Source organism: Eleutherodactylus coqui, chromosome 1, assembly GCF_035609145.1.
Source record: "Eleutherodactylus coqui strain aEleCoq1 chromosome 1, aEleCoq1.hap1, whole genome shotgun sequence".
Classification (NCBI taxonomy): Eukaryota; Metazoa; Chordata; class Amphibia; order Anura; family Eleutherodactylidae; genus Eleutherodactylus; species Eleutherodactylus coqui.
Window position 1 is genome coordinate 469562987 of NC_089837.1, and position 26383 is coordinate 469589369.

Sequence of the window (26383 nt, forward strand, 5' to 3'; positions counted from 1 at the left end):
TCAACCCATCCATTTTCAGGAAAGGGTGAGCAATGCACGAGTATATACTACCAATATAAATAATGACTACCAGAAGAATCACAAGAATATTCTGCATGCTGAGAATCAGAAGAACCAGACTAGGTAGGAAGGGTGAGGAGTGGAGACTTCCTAGATCTTTATGGTGGTGAGAGCCACGTGGAGTAGCTGAACGGCTGCTGTTTACACTGAACGATCATCGCTCAGGGTTTTAAATTGCGATGATCGTTCAGTGTAAACAGCAGCCGTTCAGTACTAAAGTCAATGGAGGGGGCGGGAAAGAGCGAGGAGTGAAGTCTCCCCCAGCCGACACGGCCTCCTGCTGGCCTCTCTGTGAGCAAGCCAGCGATACTCGCTCCTGTGCAGCAGCACGAAAGCGAGTACATGTGGGGGCGATTGTCGGGCATCATTTTCCCGACATTCGTCCAGTGTGAATGGGCCTTAAGAATGCTTTCAAAAATAGAAAGCAGGACAAGAACCCCGAACTTACAGTCAAAGTCATTAAGAATTATCTTCCACGTAATGAAGAAACGGGGGTCCTGGAAGTGATAATATATCCCCCCTCCCCCCAGAGGCCTGATCTTCTCATCCATTCTGTCTGGGATTACATGAAGAGACAGAAGGATTTGAGCAAGACTACAGAAGATCTGTGGTTAGTTCTCCAAAATGTTTGGAACAACCTCCCTGCTGAATTCCTTCAAAAACCGTGTGCAAGTGTATCTTTTGTTCATCCACTTTGCATTTTACTGGGCAACTGATATGGCCTGGTATATATGTCTTGGCTTCACATACCAGCCAAACTTAGATATTTTGTCAGACTGATATCAACCAACTTGGTTCATGTCTACAATGTCCTTGCAACAAATGTATTATGTTCTTCCCCTGAACAAACTACTGGTCATTTCCACAATTAATTATTGATCAACTAAAAAGTGCACTTAGAAAAAAAATCAATCTCAGTAGGAAATGTGAAAGCAGCCTGACAGCATATAAAATGTGAGAGGACACTGGACCTCTGTATTCTGGTGGTTTGAGTAATGGCAACCATCATTTTCATCTCATTTGTGTATGCTGAATGACTGGGTCATCACAACCGGGATTGGCTGAAGAACTGGGAAGAGATCTGACAATGCAAACACAGGCAAATGCGATGCACTGAAGACAATAGCCGCTCTGTGTCGCACAAACTGAAGCACTTTATTGTACAGAAAAGCTCTTTCTATTTTCTTTAGTTTTTTGTTTTCTGGTGACCAGATTCATTAGTGGATGGTAACGGTGCAACCCAGCTCTGTGTCCTGCTCTACAGGGGAACCCTTCGGATTATAAGGTAAGGCACATGTATGACTACTTCTGCTGAATCTCTACTGAATGCTTGAGCTTATTACAGAAATTGTAAATGATGACCAAACTCAACTGACTAGTATTTGTGTCCTTCTGGTTGGCTACTTTACTTTCTTCTGCTTGCAGGAGTGAGACATTGGATATCATCTTCTTCCATTAGATACATGTACAAATAAGACCTAAATGTTAATCTTAGTGATACTAACATCTATCTAGGAATTTAAAAAGTAGTCTGCAGCACTAGTTTTGCTGTCAAACATACCAGAACCCCAACGGAAACATGACAAACTACATTGTAGGCTGCTGAGATCCATCAGGTTCAGCTTGAAGACGGATCTATCATGGTTGTCATGGCTCTACTAGGAGAATAAACCAGGATGTTAGTTTGAACTGAGCATAGAATAGATTATGGAACTAATAAACACAAATTTCTATGGAAAACTTGAAATGCCACCTCTTTATGTGTCTCTACTGATCACTAGGTACTGGAAGTCTAGCATTCTAAACCCAACTAACTATTCTTGCCATATAAAGGGGGTGGACAGAAATTTGGAAACACTGTATGAAATACTTGGGATTTTAATTGCTGGCACTGAGCTGCCCCTTTGACCGCTGCTTGGTTGAGAGCTCTCCCGACAAATTTGTGTTTACTTCGTCTCTTGCCCTGCTCTGGGTGGTTTTGGGAGCCAGCTGGTAACATGATTGATGTAGAATCAGAGGCTTGGTGCCCCGGCTATCCCTGCATCGGATTTCTCAGATGTAAAACCTTCCGACAGATTGAGTCCTATGTTCAAAGTATTGAATATTTGTATAAATTTGTGCTCCTCGACCCTCTTGGGATTTGAAGTTGACTTTTAATATAGCAACTCTCATATGTTCTGTTTTGTATCCTTGGCTATAAAAATGTTCAGCCATAGATAAGTGAGTCTTCATTTCTTTAATTGTATGGTGATGAGACGTCCTCCTTATTATATTGTTTCTCTTACTGAGAGCAATAACATTTTATCCTAGTGGCTAACATGGTGCCAAATATTTTTCTTCACACCGCATTTATTACGTGTTTTTGACACCTTCAGCGTATTGCTCAGGAAGGTGGGTGGGTTATAGAAGAAAGTGTGGCATATCAGGAATGGGCATGGATTAATTGTGAAAATGTATGCCGAGCGTTTGGCGCAAACTAAGCCAGTTTATAAATGGTATAAAGTTAGACAAAAGTGTCTAAAGTTGTACCTGATTTCTCATCCAGCATGAGCCGCTTTAATACATTTGGTGCATTTTTAGACTCTCTGGTCTAATTTGACACTGTCTAACTATAAGACAGGTTTAGTACATCTGCCCCATTCAGTGTGAAGGTTTAATATTGTACGTAGAATTGACTTCAAAATGGAAGCTACAAAAATGTAAAGCCGTTCCTTTTGTAAAGAGATGAAATGATCAGAGCAGAACCAGCCTTATAATATATTCTTCACATTGCTTTGTCTGCATCTGCTTCAAACTTTGATTGGACCTTCTCTTCTTCAGCCAACCTGTGTAAATTCGAAACTGTCTCTCTGTGCAGAGCTGTATTAGTGCTCCTCCGGCGGGCGTATTGAAATAAATGGGTTTGTTCTTATTTCCCTTTTTCATGTGCATGCTATATTTTTGTGCACATTTGTGCACCAAGGGCCCCCTACAGAAGTCTATGGATGTGAAAAAAAGAACACATCTGGACCTCATTAGGGTAAATAGCCTTTTAAATCATGGTGGAGTGCCTTGCATGTGCAAAAAGTACAGTAAAATGCGCCAATAGGCACTAAGACATGCGCAATTGCGCATACACCCATCTGAAAAACACACCAAACACACACGAAAATACAACCCATTAGTTGCAGCGGGTGATTTTTCTCTCGCAGCATCGCTGCAAGATGGAAAAGCCTTCGAATACTTTATTTTTGTGCCAGTCTCGCACACGAATAGAACGTGTAGATGCGTTATCTCCCGCACATCATGCTGGCCACTGGCGGAGTGTCAGTGTCCTTTGCGCTGCGAGTTGTACCTGAGAATGTCTCACTCGTGTGAATGCACCCTTAGTCTTAGGGTGATTTCAGACTCCTGGTACTGATCGTATTTGGGCATTAACGTTTTTTTCCCGCCCAACGTCCAAACTACGCACTATAGCGTTTTTGCTTTTTTTTTTTTTAAACTGTGGGAAGATAGGTCCTGCCCTATCTTTCCCGCACGTAGTTAATACTGCATGCGAGAAAGATAGGGCAAGTCCTATCTGTTCTCGCCTGTACAATTAATGGGCGAGAATCCTGCTAGTGAAAACGAAACTATTAAAATCAATAGCTTCGTTTTGTCCTATTATGTGGCTGTGATTATCACGGTCACATAACGAGACAAAAACACGCCCATTTGTTTAATCCCTCATTGTTATATTCAAGTATGGTTTCATAGCTCAAAACTTTAGCTGCAAAAAGTCATATATCCAACAAGTTCATCCAGGGAAAAGATGGTGAACTTATGGGCAACATAATTTCTTATTTGGGTTATTGATGGCCTTTACCACCTGTTATACTCATTCTTTTGATAAGTTTATGGGTATAACTATAGGGGAGCATGATAGTGTTATGCATATGCGTAGAATTCCATTTAAACTCACTACCTTCATCCACAAAGCCCTCCAAAGTGCAGCGCCCCCCTATATTGCCTCCCTCATCTCAATCCATCACCCAGCCCGGGCTCTCCGCTCTGCTAACAAAACTAGACTGCACACACCTCTAATTCGAACTTCTCATTCCCGCCTCCAAGACTTCTCCAGAGCAGCACCTGTCCTCTGGAGCGCACTACCAAAGGCTACCCGGGCAATCCAGGACTCGCAGAACTTCAGGCGTGCTCTAAAAACGCACCTCTTCAGGAAGGCATACCGCATTCCCTAAACAAACCCCTCTGTACTCCGCCTGATAACATGCTCCCTGACCTACTGACTGCAATCCTTGCTAGCCATCATAAACCACTCCTGCAGTCATACCGTTTCTGCCGTCACACAGCTAAATGTCTGACCATTGTCTGTGTATATCACCCCTCACTCTCCACCTCGCCATACCATGCACATCTCCAGCCCTTTACCTTCTGTATCCCCCCGTTACTTCTAGTATGTAAGCTCGTTGGAGCAGGACCCTCACCCCTATTGTTTCCATCAACTGATTACTATGTAACCGTGTTTCTGCAATGTTTGTATTGTCTTTCTGTATTCCCCCTGTCTATGTGAGCGCTGCGGAATATGTTGGCGCTATACAAATAAAGATTATTATTATTATTAGCACCAGGGTTGACATTGTCATTTAGCTGAATATATTATGATATCACAATGTGTTCTGTGTGCTTTGCATAAGTTGTATATAAACCTGAGAGAACCTGAGAACACTTCCATAATACAGAAAGTAACAAAGTACTTCTGCTACATCAGTTTCCTATATAATATAAATTTCAGTGTGTGCAGAACCAAGAGAGAGAAATCAATTTAGAACTACAATATTATCCCAAAGATAATAGTATAGAACTGCCGCCATAAGGGTCTTGGCCAATGCTAATAATCATATGGCTTGTCTTTACGCAGCTGCAGTGTATAATTTCATATGCCAGGAGCATACTCTGATCTACACCACATAGCTCTCTGTAAATGCAGGGCTTTCCACGTGGCTTTGGGTGTGACATATAATGGGCAGCTCCTGCCTCTGCTGGCATTGTTAGGACTGTACATCAGATACCAGACTGGACTGCATCTTGGTAAGGAAGGCTGACTAGTAAGTGCACATTGTTTGGTCTGATGTATAGAATCTTATAACTGATTACTAACTTGTAGCATTATCATAGTATTCTATCAGGTTATTTGCTGCTAGTGATGAGGACAGATCATTTTTGTTTCTTGCATATGTAGATTGTAGTTTGTCATTTGATTTACATCTTTATATCCAAGTGGTGTCCATCTACCGATATAGATGTAAAATGTAATTTTCGTGATCCCTGTACATGACTAGTGACGAAGTTGCAAGCCTTTTGTACCAGATCCTAGTAAGCTGACAGGGATAGCCGAATTACATGAAGAACAGCGGAGTCATCTGAGGCCCCTGTAATGACTTGTCTGTTTGGGAACATCTTCTTAATTGTCATTGGCAGCTATAGCAAAATCAGATGTCATTTCCTGGAATGTAATAGAGGAATTAAAGTCTCTTTCTTTGATGTTTTGGCTTCAGCGTTAAATCTAACCAGATGCAGTGTAGTTGTAATATCGGTATGTCTAGTCTGGGGAAGGTCATTTATTTTACTGCCATTGTGCAGAATCTGTGTACATTTCATGTCTATTTCATTACGTTTTTAATATTTTCCCATTGCCTTATTGATATTACTTTTATGATGTTTGCAAACTCTAAACCTCAATATTTGATATTTGCTGGACTCTCCTTTAATTGTTGTCAGGCTGGAGTAAAGGGCAGGGGCTTCCAGGACATAGGGGTGTTTCAAGAGAGACCACCCCAGCCCTTGGTAGGTTTTCCATGTAGGACTTCAGGGGACCCCGACTCACCTGCACCTTAAGGAAGGTTCCGGGTCTGTGCAATGCTGAAAGTTGATATATCACTGCGCCTCATCTAGATGCTGAAATGAACTTTTTAATGCAAATGAATGTTTCAGACCACAACAAACATGCGGTCAGTCTCAAAACTTTTTAGACTTGTGGATCGAAGGCTGCGGTAGATGAATTCTCACAAGATGACAGATTCATGGAGTATCGGCATCTTTCACAACTCTTCTCTAAGCTGTTCAATTCCAGGAACCAGAGATGGGCAGAACCATCCTTAATTCTCATAGCAAAACAATAATCTGCCCTAAACTGGAGACCAGCAGTGCCGAGTCACACACCAACTCAGTATCATGCCTCACAGTCTTCACATACTGGTGCCAATAGAGTACTTCCGCCTTTCTAGAAACCGCCCACCACGTGTCTTAAAGCTAAATGCACACAATGACATACAGTAGGTACATGTTTACATGAAAATACAAAAGGAACATAGAGAGAAAGGATAATAGAAAGCAACGGACATCCCCCACCCCACCCTTACCCTACTGTAAGCCAGCCAATTGATTAGCCATCTGGGTTCAATCCTCCTGTGCATCCAGATGCTATCGCCCAGGGAAGTTGTAGCCAGCCCTATAAATGAATGCCCAATCATGAAATACATGGATAGGCTGGGGCCACCAGGGCAAGATCTGATTTTTGTAAGTGGTCCTTTGCTTGCCCCATAGAAATTAGTTCTGAAATGGAAGTTGGGCACTGCCTTTTCTTTGTTGTGACTTCCATAGTTCTAATAGGGTATGTTAGGGGTCTTCGTGAGACAATTCGATTAAAGGAAAGTTTCTGACAAATATAACAAAGCTTATAGAAACAGTGTTTACACAAGACCTGACGGTTGCGAGTTCAATCCCCGGATGGTTTAGGTAGCTGTCTCAAGGTTGACTCAGCCTTCCCTCTGAGGTCGGTAAAATGAGTACCCAGCTTGCTGGGGGGTAATAAAATTACCTGAAAGCGCTGTGGAATAAGTTAGTGCTATACAAATAAAGAGATTTATTTTTATCTATTTTATATGTCTGAAAACGTTTTTAGAGGTTTCCAGAACTGGAGATACACAAGATAAGGTAGTGATTAGAGATGAGCGAGCACGCTCGTTTAAGGTTGATGCTTGAGGGAGCATCGGTCCTTTAGAGTAACTGCTTACTCGGCCGAGCAAATGCGGGGGAAAGCGGAGGGAGAGTGAGATCTCTCCCCCACTCTCTCCCCCACGCTCACCCCCGCCGCCCCTCCTCCCCCACAGCATTTCCTTGGACGAGTAAGCAGTTACTCAAAAAGACCGATGCTCTCTGAAGCATCAGCCTCAATCGGGCGTGCTCGCTCATCTCTAGTAGTGATGACGGGGCAGCGATTATTCGGGAATTCCTGGCACTAATTGCACTAAGACTATAGTTAGCAGCTCCTTCTGCTGAGCCAAACATGCATGTGAAGAAGGATATTGAAGGTAATAATTGTGGCTGAAACATTTTTTTGCTTTAGTGTCTGAACTCTATGAGGACTATTTTAATAATCTTGGAAGTAACAAGGCTATTATAAGACCATTTTACCTTAAAGTGGTTTTCATCCTTTAGACAACTACTACTTTTATGCTTCGTCAAAATGATGCAGAAGTTGAAATGAATAAATGCCACATGTTTTTCATGAATTTTAGTGGTATTACTCATTTCTATTCTATTCATAGATTGGAAACACTGGACCCATTCCTAGGAAGCTTTGCACTCAGGGTCTCACTGCATTGACATAATGTAAACCTTTTGGTGTTTTTCCTGTAGGTCCACTTCATCCAGAGTTATAGTATCCTCTGCAGGGGGTGCAGAGGAAGCAGTTGCACGAGAACCCTGATGCTTGAGAGGAAAGCTCAAGGCCTATTAACCACATGAAACACCAGTATAGAATGAGGGGGGACTTGAACTGATTTTGGATTAATGGCCCGGTATACATTAGAGCTTAATCATCCCAGCCCATCAATAACAGCAGGGTCAGCAATGTATATGGGGGCTCCTCAGCTTTCCGCTGACAGAGAATATAAGGTTAAATTAAGATATTGGGTGTTTAATTTCTATGCCCAATCCTTTTGTTCCCAAGGAAATAAGTCACTACCAGAGTTCTATGGCTGTGGCTTAACTCCCTAAACACATGAACGTTTGGTTGAGCCAAATGTATATGGGGGAGCTGGTGGAAACAGCTGTAAGCCTAACAATCATTTTTCCAGTTGTTAAAGGTGTCTGGGCACCCCAAGGGCCATTGAGCTTCAAGATACTATTCTGTCTTCATTCTATGCAATCTGCAGGCACCAATTGGTCTCACTGGATGTTCCTTCATACCTGGCTTTCTTTATAGCGGCACTGCAAGGAAAATGAAGATGTATCTGATACATATCTGATCTCAATGCCTTTCAAGAGTAAGACCTTCCATGATCTCATTCACAAGGAAACCCTTAATTGTAAAGTAGGTTCTCACTTTTTTTGCCTCCACAAAACTAGCATATGAACCTGCATACATAAGAGATTTCATAAATGTGCATTTCTAGTCATCCTCTTTTTCCCCTAATGAATGGGGGTCCAAAACCTGGAACACTTGCCAATTAACAGAAAAATTGGATCAAGTAGCTTTAAAGGGGTATTCTCGGCTTTACTATTGATGATCTATCCTTAGGATTAGGATTCCTGCTGATCAGCTGATTGTGCAACCTGCTGTCAGTGCAGCAAGGCTGGTCGTCACCATCGGTGGTTAGGGCCTGAAGTGTAATAGATGACTTTGCTCCCTTTGAAAAAAATGGGAGTGATGCCTTCTATTATACTTCTGGTTCTGACCACAATGAGGGCATCACTCCATTGATTTCAAAGGGAGTCAAGCCATCTATTAAAGGGGTTGTCCCGCGCCGAAACGTTTTTTTTTTTTTTTTTAACCCCCCCACCGTTCGGCGCGAGACAACCCCGATGCAGGGGTTAAAAAAACAAACCGGAGAGTGCTTACCTGAATCCCGGTGGTCCGGCGTCTTCATACTCACCTGCTGAAGATGGCCGCCGGGGTCTGCTCCCTCCGTGGACTGCAGCTCTTCTGTGCGGTCCATTGCCGATTCCAGCCTCCTGATTGGCTGGAATTGGCACGTGACGGGGCGGAGCTACACGGAGCCGGCATTCTGCACGAGCGGCCCCATTGAAGACAGCAGAAGACCCGGACTGCGCAAGTGCGGCTAATTTGGCCATCGGAGGCCGAAAATTAGTCGGCACCATGGAGACGAGGACGCCAGCAACGGAGCAGGTAAGTATAAAACTTTTGATAACTTCTGTATGGCTCATAATTAATGCACAATGTACATTACAAAGTGCATTAATATGGCCATACAGAAGTGTATAGACCCACTTGCTGCCGCGGGACAACCCCTTTAAACTCCCAGCTCTGACCACCAATAATGACATCCTGCCCACTGCACTGACAGTGGGCTGGATTATCAGCTGAGTGGCGGGAACCCCCCCGTCGATCAACTATTGATGACCTATCTTGAGGACACTTCATCAATAGTAAAAGCCCAGAATACCCCTTTAATAAACAATAAAAAGGCACGCCTCTTCCTCTTGGTGATTGGTGCATGTGTAAAGTGTTGCACCCTTGTAATTAACCATTAATGGCATATAGTAGGCATAGAGCATTAATGTTTTATTCCAGGTGCAATCCTTTAGGACCTCTTAGCTCTCCTAACACGTAAATATTTATATTCCCTATAAAATAATGCTGGAATCTTCTTTCCTTAGGACTCGGCATTACACCGGCCTTCATTATGTCTCCTGGAAATGTAAGGATGTATTGATAACTGGATTTCTATTGTTGATAGGGTGTGTCCTTACCCAGCCTGACACTGTGGATCAGTGCTAATAGTATCCCACTGTGGAGACACCCTATTGGCAGGAGGAATAGTAAGACCTGGTTTTTATTTGATTCATATCACACATTTCCAGGAAGAATAACAGAGGAACATCACAATGCAGATTTTTATGAAATGACGCTCCACAGATGTCATTATTGGGAATACAAATATTTACTCGAACAAATAAGGATTCAAAGGAAACATTTACCATTTTACTCATCTGTTTTTATTTTCTGATTGTAGAATTTTTTTTATTCTGTACTCTATGAATCATAGAATGGTAGAGTTTGGAAGGGACCTCCAGGGTCATCGGGTCCAACCCCCTGCTCAGTGCAGGATCACTAAATCATCCCAGACAGAGGTCTGTCCAGCCTCTGAAGACTTCCATTGAAGGAGAACTCACCACCTCCCGTGTTAACCTGCTCCACTCATTCATCACCCTCACTATGCATGACTGTGGGGGCGGCCGTCTTTCGTGAGCTACATTTATTAGCATTTAGAGATATGTTTTACAGTATTCTCATGGGCCAGTCACACAATGGACAGGAGGGGACCCATTGACTTGTATGTGTCTCACACAAATGGGTCGGATTCCATGCGGGAGCCTGCAGTGGAATCCGACCCTGTGCCTAGCTGACGTCTGCACATACCTGTAAAATCTGTACAGCGGATTGTCCGCACGGCTCGCAGTCAGACATGTGCAGTACAGATTTTTTTTAAATCCGTGCTTTTCCCACGCTGTCGCTAGGCAAGGATGCGGATCCTGCTGCCTTTCCGAAATGTCAATTGCAGAAGGGCTGTGGGTCAGATGGCTTTCACTGACTTCAATGGAAGCCGTCTGCGCGGAAACCGTGCAAAAATAGAGCACGCTGCAATTTTAATTCCGTGAGTGGAAAGCGCAGTTGCTGTTTGCTTATGCTCTATTTGTTTGAATGTATGCGGAATGCCGCGGATCGTCCGTGCGGGTGACGATGGTGGATTCCACAATTCAAACTCGCTCGTGTGAGACCGGCCTAAAGGTCATTTTGCAATAGATGGTCACATATTATAACTATTGTGAATGGTGGTGGTGTTACCTCTCAGTATAATCTGGCCTGTAATGTTAGTGAGATGACTGCTACAAAGTCTTCTCTACAGGTAAGGAAGTATCAGCCTATTATTAGGTTCTGTGTTTAGTGAGAAAAATGCAGGATTTTGAAAAATATAGATTGTGCTAAAAATTTAAAGTCGCCAAAAGTTCTTTAAAAATATACAGTAATTGGTCATTTTCTGATGACTCCTGCTCTTTAAGAAAGCTTTGAGTTGATTAGCGTGGGGTAATACCAGTATAATTCTAATTACCATCATCAATCAAAATGATTATGTGTCTCTCTGTAGGGTTGCGCTATAGAGCATTTTCCTTAAAAAGATAACCGTTAACACTGAAAGTAAATAGAGGATTTAACGCAGTTTCAAAAGAATGTGGTCATATACTGTATATACTGTGAGCGAAGAGCTTAAAGGGGTTGTCCCGCGAAAGCAAGTGGGGTTCAGCACTTCTGTATGGCCATATAAATGCACTTTGTAATATACATCGTGCATTAAATATTGGCCATACAGAAGTTATACACTTACCTCCTCCGGTTTTGGCGTCCCCGTCTCCATGGCGCCGACCGAAGCCTTCTTCTGCCTCGATTAGATGCGCTTGCGCCGTCTGCCTCTACTGTCCCGCTGAAGGGGCCGCTCCGGCGTACTCGCGCCGCACAGGACTTCTGCGCATGCTGAAGCGGCCCCTTCAGCGGGACAGTAGAGGCAGACTGCGCAAGCGCATCTAATCGAGGCAGAAGAAGGCTTCGGTCGGCGCCATGGAGACGGGGACGCCAACACCGGGGGGGGGGGGGGGGGTAAGTATATAACTTCTGTATGGCTCATAATTAATGCACGATGTATATTACAAAGTGCATTTATATGGCCATACAGAAGTGTTTAACCCCACTTGCTTTTGCGGGACAACCCCTTTAAGGCCTCCCGCATGCGGAATGCGATCCTCCCATGAGCCTGAGCGGTAAACCTGCATACCTGCTATTACTGTATTGCGAATGACCGGCAGCGGGCCGCCGGCAGTCATGCACAGTACAGGTTTTTTTTTTTGTTTATTAGTATTTCGTGCGCCACCGCTTAGCGATGATACGGTTACAGGCAGCCTATACGCAATGTTAAGCCCATACGCAATGAAGGCCGTCCGTGCAGACTCCACAGCAAAATAGAGCATGCTGTGATTTTTCTTGGAATACGCAATTCGTATTTGTGAGTGTGAATGAAAAAGCAAAAATGCATGTATTTCAATGCCTGCGTTTTACTATGGATCTCCCATGTGGACGGTGATCGTGGGATCCGCAATCCAAATTCGTCCATGTGAGCCTGGCCGAAGGCTGTTTTCACATGGTCGAGAAAATTGGGCGAGGTTTGTGCACTGCGGGACGCACAAATCTCGCATGAATATGAACCCCATTCTTTTGAGCGGTTTTCCTTCACCACAACGTGCACAATGAGGTGCGATATCTCCCCATTGAATACAGTGGTGGCAGGCGGTTTTGTTATAAAAACGCCTTGCATCCGTGGGCAAGTTGGATGTTGGCAAGGATGATATAGGGATGGCCTGATAGCGCACTCACCTGTGTGAAGGTAGCCTTAGGAGCATGTGATGAATTTTAATAGTAATCATCTTCTGAACACTTAACCAATATTGACTTTGAGACCACGGGTTGTAATGTGTATCACATTAGTATTATCACATGGTGCAGAGTGTTAAGGCAACAGTATCCAGTACTAAGCTCTTGCTCACAACCTGAAGGTTTGAGGGTTCAATCCCCGCATGGTTCAGGTAGCTGGCTCAAGGTTGACTCAGCCTTCCATCCTTCCGAGGTCGGTTGTTACGATCGTGTGGGCAAACTAAGCACAATCGTGACCAAAGAGTACACACGGGTTTCAGACAACTTGCCCTGTGCTACAGGGAGGATGATATTGCCCTGATAAAGGGTGGCCTAGCGGTCTTCGGATCTGGGCCCTAGCTGCACCTAGGAACCATGCCACCACAACATGCCACATGACAGGAACAGAACAACAGGACACACAGAGCTAGAAAACACTGCACACAGCAGCCAAAATGCAAACACTAATAGCAGACAGTAAAGCTGAATATAAATATCAGGTATTAGTTGACATTTTGATCAAAACGTGGAAGCTAGCAGGCCACTTCATGGCTCCTGGCTATACCGCTAGTCTCTATACTAACCAGGAGTCCAGCAGCACCAGACACAGTTCACACAGCAAGCTGCAACAGGACAGAACAGAACAAATTCACACAGCAAGCTGCAACACAACCTTTCATGCAGCCACCACACATAGAACCTGTTCACACCACAAACAGAGACAAAATGAGCACTGCACAGAACTGCTCACACCAGACTACAATAGGTAGTACATAGTTTCATCTGTGTGCGTGTGAGCTCTGGGTGGAGTCCGTGTTGTAGTACATACAACAGGGACTCCACCAAGAGCTCACACGCACACAGATGAAACTCCACAGCAAGTCTGACAGTGTCCTCATACCTAGGGGGATTGTTTCTGCTTTTAAAAAAAAAAAAAAAAAAATTTTAAACTAAACCATTTTGGCTACTGCTAGCGGCGGCGGCAGCGGCAGTGGTTGTTTGCCTCCTCCTTTGGCTCAGCAGTTAGTACTATTGCCTTGCATGCTGGGATCGTAGGTTGAAATCTGACCAAGCACAACATCTGCATGGGGTTTGCATGTTCTCCCAATGCCTGTGTGACTTTCTTGTTCCTAATAATTTCCTTTATTTATATAGTGCATGTATTTATTGAGGAGTGGGAGGAGGGAGAAGCACGGTGGCTCAGTGGTTAGCACTGTTACCTTGCAGCACTGGGGTCATAGCTTCAAATCTGCATGGATTGTACAGATGTAGAATAAAAGTGATTATTATGAAACACAGGGAGAAGATACAACCTCCTCGCAAATGTTGTAAGGCACTGCTAGCTGCTGAGCCACAGAAGAGGAACCACTGGCAATGTAGTCTTCCTCCCATCAGATTACAGTGCAGTAGCTAATACACTTTCCAAACTGCAACATTTAAGAGAAAGCTCTTTGTAAATAAAAGAATTGCTGGAAGATTTCAGCTCAGCAGTCTGCAGAATTGTGAATGCAGCTCTTGACCATAATACAAGCAGAAGATAAGTAATGCAATGTATTTGCAAGGGCATTGTTATGTAGCATAATTCCTTAAGAAGACTGTAAGGGCTCATTCCTACAAGCGTAATTTCATTGCGTATTACGCGCACATGAATGCAGTCAATGAAAGTACATTGATTTTCATTGATCCATTCACATTAGCGTGTATACATTGTGTATAATACATGTGTGAAAAAGAATGCAGCATGTTCTATTTCACCGCGTATTACGCCCGTACAGCCGTATTGTTAGCTATGGTTTGCGTATTAAACGCTCTACATATGCAATACATTATGTATGTGCGGTGATAAATAGCCAATGCTGATATGAGACAAAGCAGGGAATTTAAAAAAAATAAACAAGTCACACTGCACATTACAGCGTGCGAGAGATACGCTGCCATGCGCAGAGCACAATTGCTACTATACACAGTGATACACGCAGCCTTAACGCATGCGGCCGTGGGAATGAGCCCTAAGTGAACGTAAACTTCTAGGAATTTTCTTGTGGATTCTATGAATGCAGTTCTGTCCTTCTACAAGAAACATGAACTATAGGAGAAAAAAACAAAATAATCATTCCATTAGTTACAAAGTGTATCCAGTATGAGAAACACTAAGGCCACGTGTCCACGGGCAGGTCAGATTCTGCATGCGGGAGCCCTCAGCCAAATCTGACCCTACCTGCGGCCTGCGACTCTGCGTACCTGTCCAGGTTTTTTTTTTTTTGTACTGTGGATGTGTGCGGAAATGCCGACGGTGCGTTGGCGCACATGCACACTACAGTTTTTTGTTTCTTTTCAAACTCCTGGTTTCCTACAGAATCCGCGGCCTATCCATTATTCAATTGCCGATGGGCTGCGGATCCGACAGCTTCTATTGACTTCAATGGAAGCCGTCCGCATGGAATCTGCACAAAAAATCAGCACTAAATCCGCACCTAAAGGTCCGCAAAACAAATGCGCATGCTTTAATTCAGGTGCAGATGCCCATGCTCCCCTATGAAAGGCTTGAATTGTGAATTGTCTGCAAATCAAACCCACCTGTGAACATTGGGCCTTACTAAGGCTCTTTAGGATCACACATGTTAGGAAAACTAACACCCCCAATTTACCCCATAATAACTGTATTCTGTCATATATTTCCAGTTCTCTAAACACATTTTAGACATATTTACTTTAGACATATTTACTTTTCTAAGCTTTGTACTTTGGAACTACCTTTCATGGCGACGGCTACGCCATGACTTCTGAGTTTGACAGGTCCAAGGTGACGTTAGCGCAGCGTCCCAGACCATGTAGTGGCCGGCACATGTGCTGTGTCATTCAGCGCTGGACACAGAAGGAGTACCATCTCCATCTGGTGCCAGCACTGATAGGCTGGCTGGGTTGTCTGTTAATCCAATCAGTTTATCAGTGGTAATTGTATCATATGTAAACCCTTGGTTCTAAGGGTGCCGGTTATATTGACTGTGTACTGGCCATAAACGGTGTTGTTAGCACAGCAGTCAGCAAATAGCCTTGGATTTGTTCCAGCCATTCTAACATAGTGGTGTCGTCCTTTTCAGGACGGATGCTCCACTTGATGGACCAGTCTGGTTCAAATGACTCTGGCATTCTTGCCTTTGTAGACCTCCATACCTTGATATATTTGTATTTCCTGCTTCTTGATGTGCTCTATTTTCGGACCCAAAAACTAGTCCCCTTTGGTCTTACAAACAAGTCGTACCAAACCTAACATTACCTTCCTATACTAATATACTGCAGAAACACACTTGAGATAAGAGTGACAGATAAAAACAAAAAGGGGAACTTGCATTAAGGCAAGCAAATACCATAATATATTTCCATAATGTATTTCCTCTTTAGAGCATTTTTACAATAAATAACGGGAACATTAAAAATACAGACAGGAGGAGAGGTCATGACTGGGCAGTCGGTGGGGAGTGTCAATATATTAAGACTAAATGGACTTGAAATGAGATTAACTTTGGGGTCTCCATTGTAGATGTTCTTTGAAGGCATAGGAAGTGTAGTGACAAAGTGTTGTTGTATTCCCTAGGTAGGATATTCTTAAAGGGGTTTTCTGAGACTCTAATATTTATGACCTATCCTTGGGCTAGGACATCAGTATGTGGGGGTTCGCTGCTCAGGATCCCTGCCATTCAGCTATTTAAAGACACAGAGGTGCTTTTCTCAAGCCAGTGACCTCATGATCATTCGTAAGGTGGCCTGAGCACAGCTCAGTTCTATGCAAGTGAATGGGATTGAGTTGCTATAACGGGCATAGCTACTATGAAATGTACGGCGCTGTGCCTGTTATGTAGTAAAGAAGCCACAGGATAGGTCATCAGTATTGGAGCCCCGGAAAACCACATTAATGCAGCTGTATTATTAAAACATTGCATCTCTATATGTCACCCTCCATATGGTAGTGCAGTCATATCACTGACAAAAGGGTGAATGTATCACTGACCATGTGGCAGAACTGTAATGGAAAAAGTCATAGAATCATAGAATGGAAGAGTTGGAGGGGACCTCCAGGGTCATCGGGTCCAACCCCCTGCTCAGTGCATTCACTAAATCATCCTTGACAGATATTTGTCCAGCCTTTATTTGAAGACTTCCATTGAAGGAGAACTCACCACCTCCCGTGGTAACCTGTTCCACTCATTGATCACCTCACTGTCAGAAAGTTTTTTTCTAATATCTTATTTGTGTCTCCTCCCTTTCAGTTTCATTCCATTGCTTCTGGTCTTTCCTTGTGCAAATGAGAATAGGGCTGATCCCTCTGCACTGTGACAGCCCTTCAGATATTTGTAGACCGCTATTAAGTCTCCTCTCAGCCTCCTTTTTTGCAAGCTAAACATTCCCAGATCCTTTAACCGTTCCTCATAAGACATTTTTTGCAGACCGCTCACCATCTTGGTAACTATTCTCTGAACTTGCTCCAGTTTGTCTATGTCTTTTTTTCTTAAGTGGGGTGTCCAGAACTGGACACAGTATTCCAGATGAGGTCTGACCAAGGAAGAGTAGAGGGTTAATTACCTCATGTGATCTAGACTCTATGCTTCTCTTAATACATCCTAGAATTCTGTTTGCCTTTTTGTCTGCTGCATCACATTGTTGACTCATGTTCAGTCTATGGTCTATTAGTATACCCATATCTTTTTCACATGTGCTGCTGTTAAGCCCAATTCCTCCCATTTTGTATGTGCTTTTTTCATTTTTATTGCACAGGTGTAGGACTTTGTATTTCTCCCTGTTAAATACCATTCTGTTAGTTGCTGCCCACTGTTCAAGCTTTTCTAGATCTTTTTGAATACTCTCTCTCTCTGTTCCCCAGTGTTAGCTATCCTATACCCCATCCGCAGGATAGGACATAACTTGCTGATCAATGGGGTCTCACCACTGAGACTCCCGCCGATCTGGAGAATCGGGGTCCAATGTCACCTATCCGCCCTACTGCACCCCCTACAGTGAATGGAGACTGAATGGAGCGTTGGTTGGCAAGCACACTAGAGCTCTGTTCACTTCCAATGGGACAGTGGAGATACCCAAGGTGATGCCGCTCAGTTCTTTCCGTCAGCCCCATTGAAATGAGCTAAGGGCTGACTGCGCATGCTCGGCCAGCTCTCCATTCACAGTGGCATCACTGAGAGGGAAGAAGGAACCCCCACAATAGCAGGAGAGTGAGACACGAGAGTCCCATACTCGAGATTGAAGATGGTCTCAAGGGTGAGAACCCAACCAATCAACAAGTTATCCTCTATCCTGATACCCCTTTAAGGTATTTTTTTAATACAGACTGATCATCAGGTATCAATGTTTATTCTCCTGATCATCAGCCCATGTAAACATATCAATGATCAGCCGACAAACGGCTAATTTGTCATCTAATCTTATCATTTATGTGGGCATACCTGTAAGCGTAAGACCGTCAGCACACGGAAGGATTTGCAGTGGGGGAAAATTACAGCATTCTCTACTTTTAGGCGGATTCTGCGTGGACGGCTTCCATTGAAGTCAATGGAAGCAGTACGGCCCGCGGCCCTTCCACAATCATCATTGCGGAAAGGTTGTGTGGGATCTGTGTCATCGCCTAGCGACGACACGGCATAATCTGTACTGCAAATGTGCGCCGGCTGGCACATCCGCAGTACAGAGTAAGAAGAATTGTTATTGGTGTTCGTGTAAAAGACCCCATACTCTAACACACTTTTCATCAAGAGAGACGTAAGAAACGCCTATCTTGATGACTCTCCCCATTGTGTTTAGCCTAACATGTGTAGGCTAGAGTTGTATGTAAATGGTTAATGCCCGATGACCACAGACTTCCCGCAGCCTGGCAGACAACAGCAGCTCTTGTTTTCATTTGCACTTAGGCACAGAAATATGAGGGGAGGGCTTAAAAGCTTTCCATTGTTTGTGGGTTGATGTTTCTGGTAACGGCAATCTAGAAGGAGCTGCTGGAAGTTTTGATTTTAGTACTTATTGGTATGTAGTGGGAGGTGGAACTTGTGGTCTTCGGATCCTGAGCTCAGTTTTAACCCTTGAAAGAGATTGTCTCTTTTTAGAATCTTATGTAATTGTGCAGTCTTTTCTTGCATATACACATTCCTTCATTATAGGTCTTGATGTTACTGACATTCTTTGCACATAGAGGCACATACACTCAGACTGTAATTTCATACATCGCTCTTGGGGCAATGCCTGCCGGAATGAGATTCAACTAATTTATTAAGAGGCGCCCACGTCTTAAGAAATGTGTTGCGTTTCTGGCTGTCCCATGCACTACATAGTCAAATCTATGCCAGCTAGGAACTGGGATAGATTATAGTAAACTTTTCTGGCCGGTGGTCACCCTGCCCCACCCATTAAGCCCCAACTGCTTTTAAGAAAAGTGGTGAGGATGGTGGAAAAAAGGAAAAAGTTAAAAAGTTTTATGTTTTTGTGCAAGTAAGGGTATTTTCATGCGGGGAAACACTGCAGGATATTTGGCTGCATTTCCACATAAAAACCCACGTCAAAATCTGCACCGTAGGTACGGATTTTGACCAGGTTTTAGCTGCTGCTTATCCATACATCGTTCTCCCTCGCCTGGATGGAGCTGTCAGTGCACACCAGCACAGATTACGCGACAGCCTTTGGTGAGCGTCGAGCCTCTGGACAGGAGATGCGGATACCAAGGTAATTCCTGGTTAAAATCCGCGCCTACAGAATTTGCTGTCGAATTTTCCGCAGCAGGAATTTCATAGCGTTTCCTCCTTGTCTGAACGTACCCTAAGGGTTGCGCACAAATTTGTGACTCTCCTATGACAGAATTCAGGCGCACAGCCCGTATTAAAGTCCCTCCAAACTTTCCAATAATTTGAAATAAATAATAGGGACCCCCACAACATGCCAGACAGTCACACTGAAGTATATTTTTCACGACTCTGTTTGAGTGACCCCATAATAAGCCCATAAGCGAGCAAGCAATAGTGCTCCCATAATAAAGACAGGCAGTGCACCCCTTTTGCTAGAATCCGTTCCCCCATAATTATCAGCCAATGTCCTAGTAGGTTTCTGCCACTGTCCTCAAAAACTACATTACTGTACATTGAAATTTCAACGCTAAGAAGGACAAACCATAAGGTCATGCGTATCGAGGAAGTAGAAGTTGTTAAGATATGCAAAAGATTACATTTTCAAGCGCCAATCTGTAGCATGTGGGAGTGGCATAAATGGTATAAAAAGCCAAATCAAAAGCAAACTTCTTTCAGCCACATGAAATCTCAAAAATTGGATAAAGTCTTGTGGTATGAGTGCTAGAGATGAGCGAACGTACTCATTTAGGGCGATTTCGTAATCGAGCAGCGCTTTTTTCGAGTAACTGACTACTCGGGTGAAAAGATTCAGGGGGCGCCGGGGGTGAGTGGGGGGTTGCAGAAGGGAGTGGGGGGGGGGGGGAGAGAGAGCTCCCCCCTGTTCCACACTGCTACCCCCCACTCCACCACGCCGCCGCCCGGCGCCCCCAGAATCTTTTCGCCCGAGTAGTCAGTTACTCGAAAAAACGCTGCTCGATTGCGAAATCACCCTAAACGAGTACGTTCGCTCATCTCTAATGAGTGTGCATTGCCTCCTCTTCGTCATCGTGCTAGCTACCCCCACTTGTTGCAAACTGAGAGGGACATGATCCTTGAACCGAGAGAGCTTGGTTTATCACTCTAGCAGATTGCTACAGGGAGAATCAGCAAGATGGCAATGGAGGCTGGAATGGAGGTCTATCTTCTTCAGCGATGAGTCTTTCTTTTGTCCCCGACTTAATGATAGCTGGAGATTGGCCTGGAGACCATGTGGGCAACGCCATGAAGCCTCCACAAGGGAACATAACACTGGTCCTATCCAGGATTATGGGGTGGGGTGGCATAATTTACAATAGTCGGTCCCCTCTAGTCTTCATTCCAGGTACACCAATAGCGTTATATGGATCTGGTCATGCAACCAGTGGTACAGCCATTTCTCTGCAATGTCCCAGGAGCTGCTTTCTAGCACAACACTAGGCTGCAAGTTGCTTGTGCAACTGTGAGCAACCTGTGTGTCCTAAAAATGCTACCATGGCCTGTAGTATCTTCAGACTTGTCTCCCATCAAGCACATCTGGGATGTCATTGGTCGATAATTGCAAAGGGACCTGCCAGCAGCGCGTCTTGATGTTTGCGTGCCCAAGTGCATTACCTCGTTGATAGTATGACAAGCCGTGGAAGTGTGTGTATCTCTGCGCATGGTGCTCATACGCAATACTGAATAAATCGAGATGTTTTGAACATTTTGTTTCCATTTTTTACCATTTGCATATCATTAACATGTCTATCAATCCTGCGATTTCCATAATGCCAAAACTTTTTCTTCTCTGTGTTACAGTTTCAATGTTAAGGGGTGTAGATCCAGTGCCCCATAGATGGTAATCATAAATTCCCATTGGTGTCAGACACAGTTCCCATAACTGCCTGCAACAGTGCCCCCATATATGTGTGCAACACATGATCCTATAAGTGCCAGTAAGGGTGACCCTACAAATGTGGCAGCAGTGCCCCCCATAAAAGCCCCAAACAGAGCAGGAACAGCATTTTGTAAAGTATTTTGTTTGCTGTGTTGGATGCTGACCATGGCAAAGTACGATTTTTGGGGGATCCAATTCTATTTTTGACAAAAAAAACCCCAATATGACCACAAGGATCTGCTGATCCAAAACATTTTCTATTGGTTAACAACTACTTAAATGGGCATTCTCACCACAGGCAGAAATCCTGGGAAAACTTGCATGTGACACTCGCCCATGTGAACACATCCATTAGGGCGGTTTCAGATGAACATGGTTTTCTTCCCTTATGCGGCCGTGAATATCATGGCTGTATAACGGGACAAAACCACTGATTTCGGTGGTTTCGTTTTCACTATCGGGATTCTCACGCGTTAACAATACGGGTGAGAAAAGATAGGACTTGCTCTAGGGCAGGACCTACCATCCAGCCTTTTTTTCTCAAACGCGTGTGCTATGGTGCGGAGTTTGAACAACCGGCAAAGTTCCAAAAACAACCTTGTTCAGGCTCAACTATGTTCCCTACAACATAGTTGCGCCTATGGTCATCTGAAACGGCTCTTACAATGATCCTTCCAAATGTCCTTTTAAGCTGAATGACAGGGGCTGTATACTGTACTGGGTTCCGAACTCTACAATGGGCAGTCTAAGGCCTAGTGCCCACGGCCGGGACGGGCTCCGCAAGCGGAATTCCGCAGCGGAGTCCGTCACGGCGCCCCCCACCCAGAGACCCAATTCTCACCTTCAGATCCGCTGCCCAATGTCCTGTATCCCGTGCCGGCGCGCATGCGCAGTACAGCGCATAATGTGCCGGCAGTGTCATGTGACGCGCCTCATGGTTTCACGCTATCTACCTTTTTTTTAAGATTGTATGTCATATGTAACTACGGCCCTATAATGTCTAATTAGGGTGCATTCACACTAGCAAATACAATATTGTTCCGAAAAACTCATACCCGTATCGCACTTGCAATTCAGTGATCCCTGCTGCAAGAAAAACGTGTTTCATCTCCGCAACATACGATTTTCACATTCAAAAAAATCACATATTGGAAACATAGAATAAGCACATCACATTCACCTGAAAATCACTTCTACATGGGGAGATTTTTTTTGCAGCCATAGAAAACAATATGCGCTTCTAGGATATAACCACCCAAAAATAGGACATGCAGCGATTTTATTTCTTAATCTCAGACCATCAGTCCGAGAGATATGACACTCGTGAACACATAAGACCAGTGATAGCAATGTGTTCATTTCACACACGATATCTCAGCATATCACAATCAGTCGGAAATCGTGCGTGAAACTTTCCCACGTGAATGCACCCTTAATTAAACATGCTGCAGGGATGCTCATCTAGTCAACTCTTTCGCCTGCCAACAACCATGCCTATCCTTAACTGTACATATTTGCTGCCTATCCTTAATTGTACACAGTGCAAGTGGTGGGTTTTCTCATCTGCTCTTGGGATTGCTTGCCAACATATAGCAAAGGGTGATTAAAAAAGAATGGTGCAAAAGTAAAGTCGATTTAGTCATACATGAATTGGCATACAACATGCAGAATGACATGAAAAGATAGAAGAACTCTTCCGGTATTGAATTCAATCCTCCGAGCCTGTAGAAACAAAGATGGCCACACTAGCTTCTTTGACTACCTGACGCACACTCTGTATTAGTATACATTGGTAGTCTAAGGCACTCCTACTGGGTAGTGCTGCTCATGTGGACAACTTTGGTTATTCAAAGCAGCATGTAGTGTCTTAAAGGGGTTTTGTCATTGGAAAAAAAAAAACCAATACTTACCTATTCGTCCCCCGTCAGTCTTCTTACCGCATCTTCTACTCACCGATCTTCTCCTGGCTCCTCCAGTCCTGCGGGTCACCTCACCTCCAGCCGCCTGGATCCTCTTCCTCCTGTTTTGGAGCATTCATTCTCGGCAGTGTCCTTCCGGCAGGTCAGCGTAGGTTACATCACTAGTGATGTAACATTCACTGCCTAGCAGGGAATGTCGGGCTATTGCAGGGACTGCACATGTACGCTGTCTCACTGCGAGTGTTCATATACTATCGGTGCGAGACAGCGCGCATGCATAGTCTCGACAATAGCGGTCCATAGGATTCGGCATTCCCTGCTAAGCAGTGAACTAGTGACGTAGCGTAAATTGACCTGCAGGGAGAATGTACGCTACATCACAGGAAGAAGAGGATCCGGCCGGCTTGTGGTGAGAGGACCCGGGGGACTGGAGGAGCCAGGAGAAGATGCGGTAAGAAGCTTGACAAGGGAGGGATATGTAAGTATTGATTTTTTTTTTTATGTCAGAACTCCTTTAAGGCTTCTTCTCATGGACTTGTTTTAGTCCCGTTATGCAGCCGTGATAATCATGGCCACATAGGGTTGTCACCTTTGTCACGAAAAAATACCAGCCATGGTAAAAAGGGGCATGTCTTGGGGCGTGGCTTATCACGGGGCCAAAATTTTGTTCTGCGCATGCGCGACAGCCGTGGACAGGGGAAGCAGAAACCATAAATGGCAACAGCATGCAAAATAAGTTTACTATCAGAGGTATACATACTTATAATCTATACTCTAACCACATTAAATAATGCAAAGTTCTTGGTATATAATTCCGGCTGTAGACAGGGGGCCATAAAGGATCACACATTGGCGAGCGCGACTAAAGGACTGACTAACTGAGGGACAGACGGACTAAAGGACTGACTGACTAAGAGACAGATGATCTATAAGATTGACTGAGAGACGGACAGACTGTAGGACTGACTGACTAACTGGGGGATGGACAGACTAAAGGACTGACTAAAAGTCAGACGGACCACAGGACTGACTAACTGAGGGACAGACGGCCGGACTATGGAACGGACAGACTGTGAGACTGACTGACTAACTGAGGGACGCACGGACTATAGGACTGACTGACTCTCTTACACCTGACAAAGTTACTGAAGCAGGACTTCCCACCAGCTGCCCCCCACAGTGCAGACCCTCCCCCACTGTCACCTGTCCCAATAGTAGTTCAAATAGTTAGATCAAGTAGTTCAAATAGTCACAGGGATGATGGCAGCAGTAGCTGTCAGCTACCTACCCGGGGGTCCTTGGCTGTGGAACCATGAGGAGGAGGATGCACAATGCAGGGCCGGGCTCACGCCGGGACCACGTTCCAAAAGTGACGTCACCACCTCCCGCACATGTCGTGACCCCGGAGAAGGAGGACAACAAAGCCCTGTGGATGATAGGCTATCCAGTGCCAGCCAATGAAACCCGGCACTGGGTTAACCAATCACAGCCATTCAATGACGTCATTCTAATTGGCTGAAGCCGGCGCTGGCTAGCCAATCAGAGCATTATCTTTCTTGAAGGTGGGGAATTCAAGCCCTGCTTCCAGAAAGCATTAAAAAATACCGGCCTTTATTAGGGCCGGTAAAAATCAACCCAACACCGGCCTGGCCGGCAAAAATACCGGCCAGGCCGGTGAGTTACTGGCCGGGGGGCAACCCTATGGCCACATGTTAGTACGAAGCGAAACCATTGATTTCAATGTTTTTCATCTTCACTAGTAGTATTCTTGTTTGTTAATAGTACGGGCGAGAAAAGATAGGACTTGCCCTTAACTACATCCAGGAAAGATAGGGCAGCAGCTCTCTTCCTGCTATTTTAATCAAACTCGCACGCTTTGGCGCACAGTTTGAATAGTCCAAAAAAACCCCCATTCATGCACAACTACGTTCCGTAGCGGCGAGCGTAATGGTGCATACAGCTATGTGTTTTTGCCTTTAGACTAATGATACATACTAATACACAGCGTGCAACAGGCAGTAAGAGAATCTGGTGTGGCCATCTTTGTTGAGGTCGGGATGGTCGCTTTAATGCACCTTACAGACATTCAATGAGGGCGCCGTTGGTGACACGGCAGATGTCAAATCAGACATCTAGTTTTGCCCAGACAGTGTCATAACATTATGTTAAATACCATAAGGTTCTGAATTGCGGGCTGCAGTGGTGGCATATTTGCACTATCCTGTGGATAGGGAATAACTTACAATCATGGCACAAGCCCTTTAAGTGCAGTAAGTCACCGGACGTTTACTGTATGGGGCGTCAGGCAACGGATCACTTTAGGAGGAATTATTAAATCGTCTTGAAGTCACAGTAAGAAGCTAAAGACAAGATTGTAACGTACATCATAGAGGATTATCACTGCAAGACAATCTTACTGATAAGCAGAGGAAATGCATCTGTCAAGTTCCATGAGGTTAATAGCTTGAAGAACGGGCCAGGGGGATATTATATTCTTGTTTTTCCTGCAGCAGAGTGTATAATGAGCATTGTTCTGCAAAAATACAGTCATGTGCAAGAAGGATCAGTTATTAACCCTTGCATGTCAACCCACTCTTACATTTATACGTAGACAGAATAATACATATTGCTGATATAACAGATTTTGACACATTGTGTTGTATGACTTTCATTACATTTTTTTTGGGGGGGGGGGGGGGAGTAAAAATAACATGATAATTTTCTTATCTGGATCAGTATGATTAGGCTGGGAAATCTCGCAGAATGTCTGCAGTGGGACCGCACGGAAATTCTACAAGATTTCTGCAGCGGAAAGGCTACTTCAAAAATAGCGCAGGTTTTGAAGCGGCTTTTCAGCCTGTATTCTGTTGCAATCTCTCCCCATAGAGAGAAGAGAGTCTGCAGCGGAAACAGTGCTAAAATTGATATGTCGCAGATTTGCATTCCGCGCCGCATGTCAGTTTCCACGCAGCTTATCCGCAGCTGACTTTTGGCAGCATGTGAACGAGATTTTTGCAAATCTCATCCACTTTGCTGCTTAGTCTTAAAAATGCATGCGGAATTTCCGTGCGGAGGGTCCACACAGAAATTACGCGTCAGTTCCACCCCGTGTGAACCCAGTCTTACAGCGATACAATTAAACCCCCTCGCTGCATTCTAAGACCCATAACATTTTTATTTTATCAGCAGCGGCGCTCTGTGAGATCTCGTTTATTTGCGGGAAGAGTTGCAGTATTTCTTATGACCGTTGTGACTTTTGGATTGCTTTTTATTGTGTTTTTTGGGAGGCGAACAAAATAAAAATAGGAATTCTGGCATTACTTTTTAAAATTATTTTTCGGGCTTTCACCGTGCTCAATAAATAGCTAAATATTTTCATTGTCTGTGTCGTTACGAACGTGGTAATTAGAGTTGAGCGAACATA

At 44.3% G+C, this 26383-nt stretch overlaps 1 protein-coding gene across 3 annotated transcripts in view; it reads left to right on the forward strand.

The window, feature by feature from the left end:
- The first annotated feature begins 1203 nt into the window (after nt 1-1203).
- Nucleotides 1204-26383, forward strand: part of AVIL (advillin) — a 67581-nt gene continuing 42401 nt past the window's right edge. Inside the window, exon 1 of one of the 3 annotated variants that reach the window (XM_066584388.1) lies at nt 1204-1345. The gene's annotated coding sequence lies outside the window, so the exon portion shown is untranslated. Of the gene's footprint in view, nt 1346-5094; nt 5145-26383 lie in introns of those variants that run through there. The other 2 variants (XM_066584387.1, XM_066584389.1) reach the window with 2 other exon arrangements.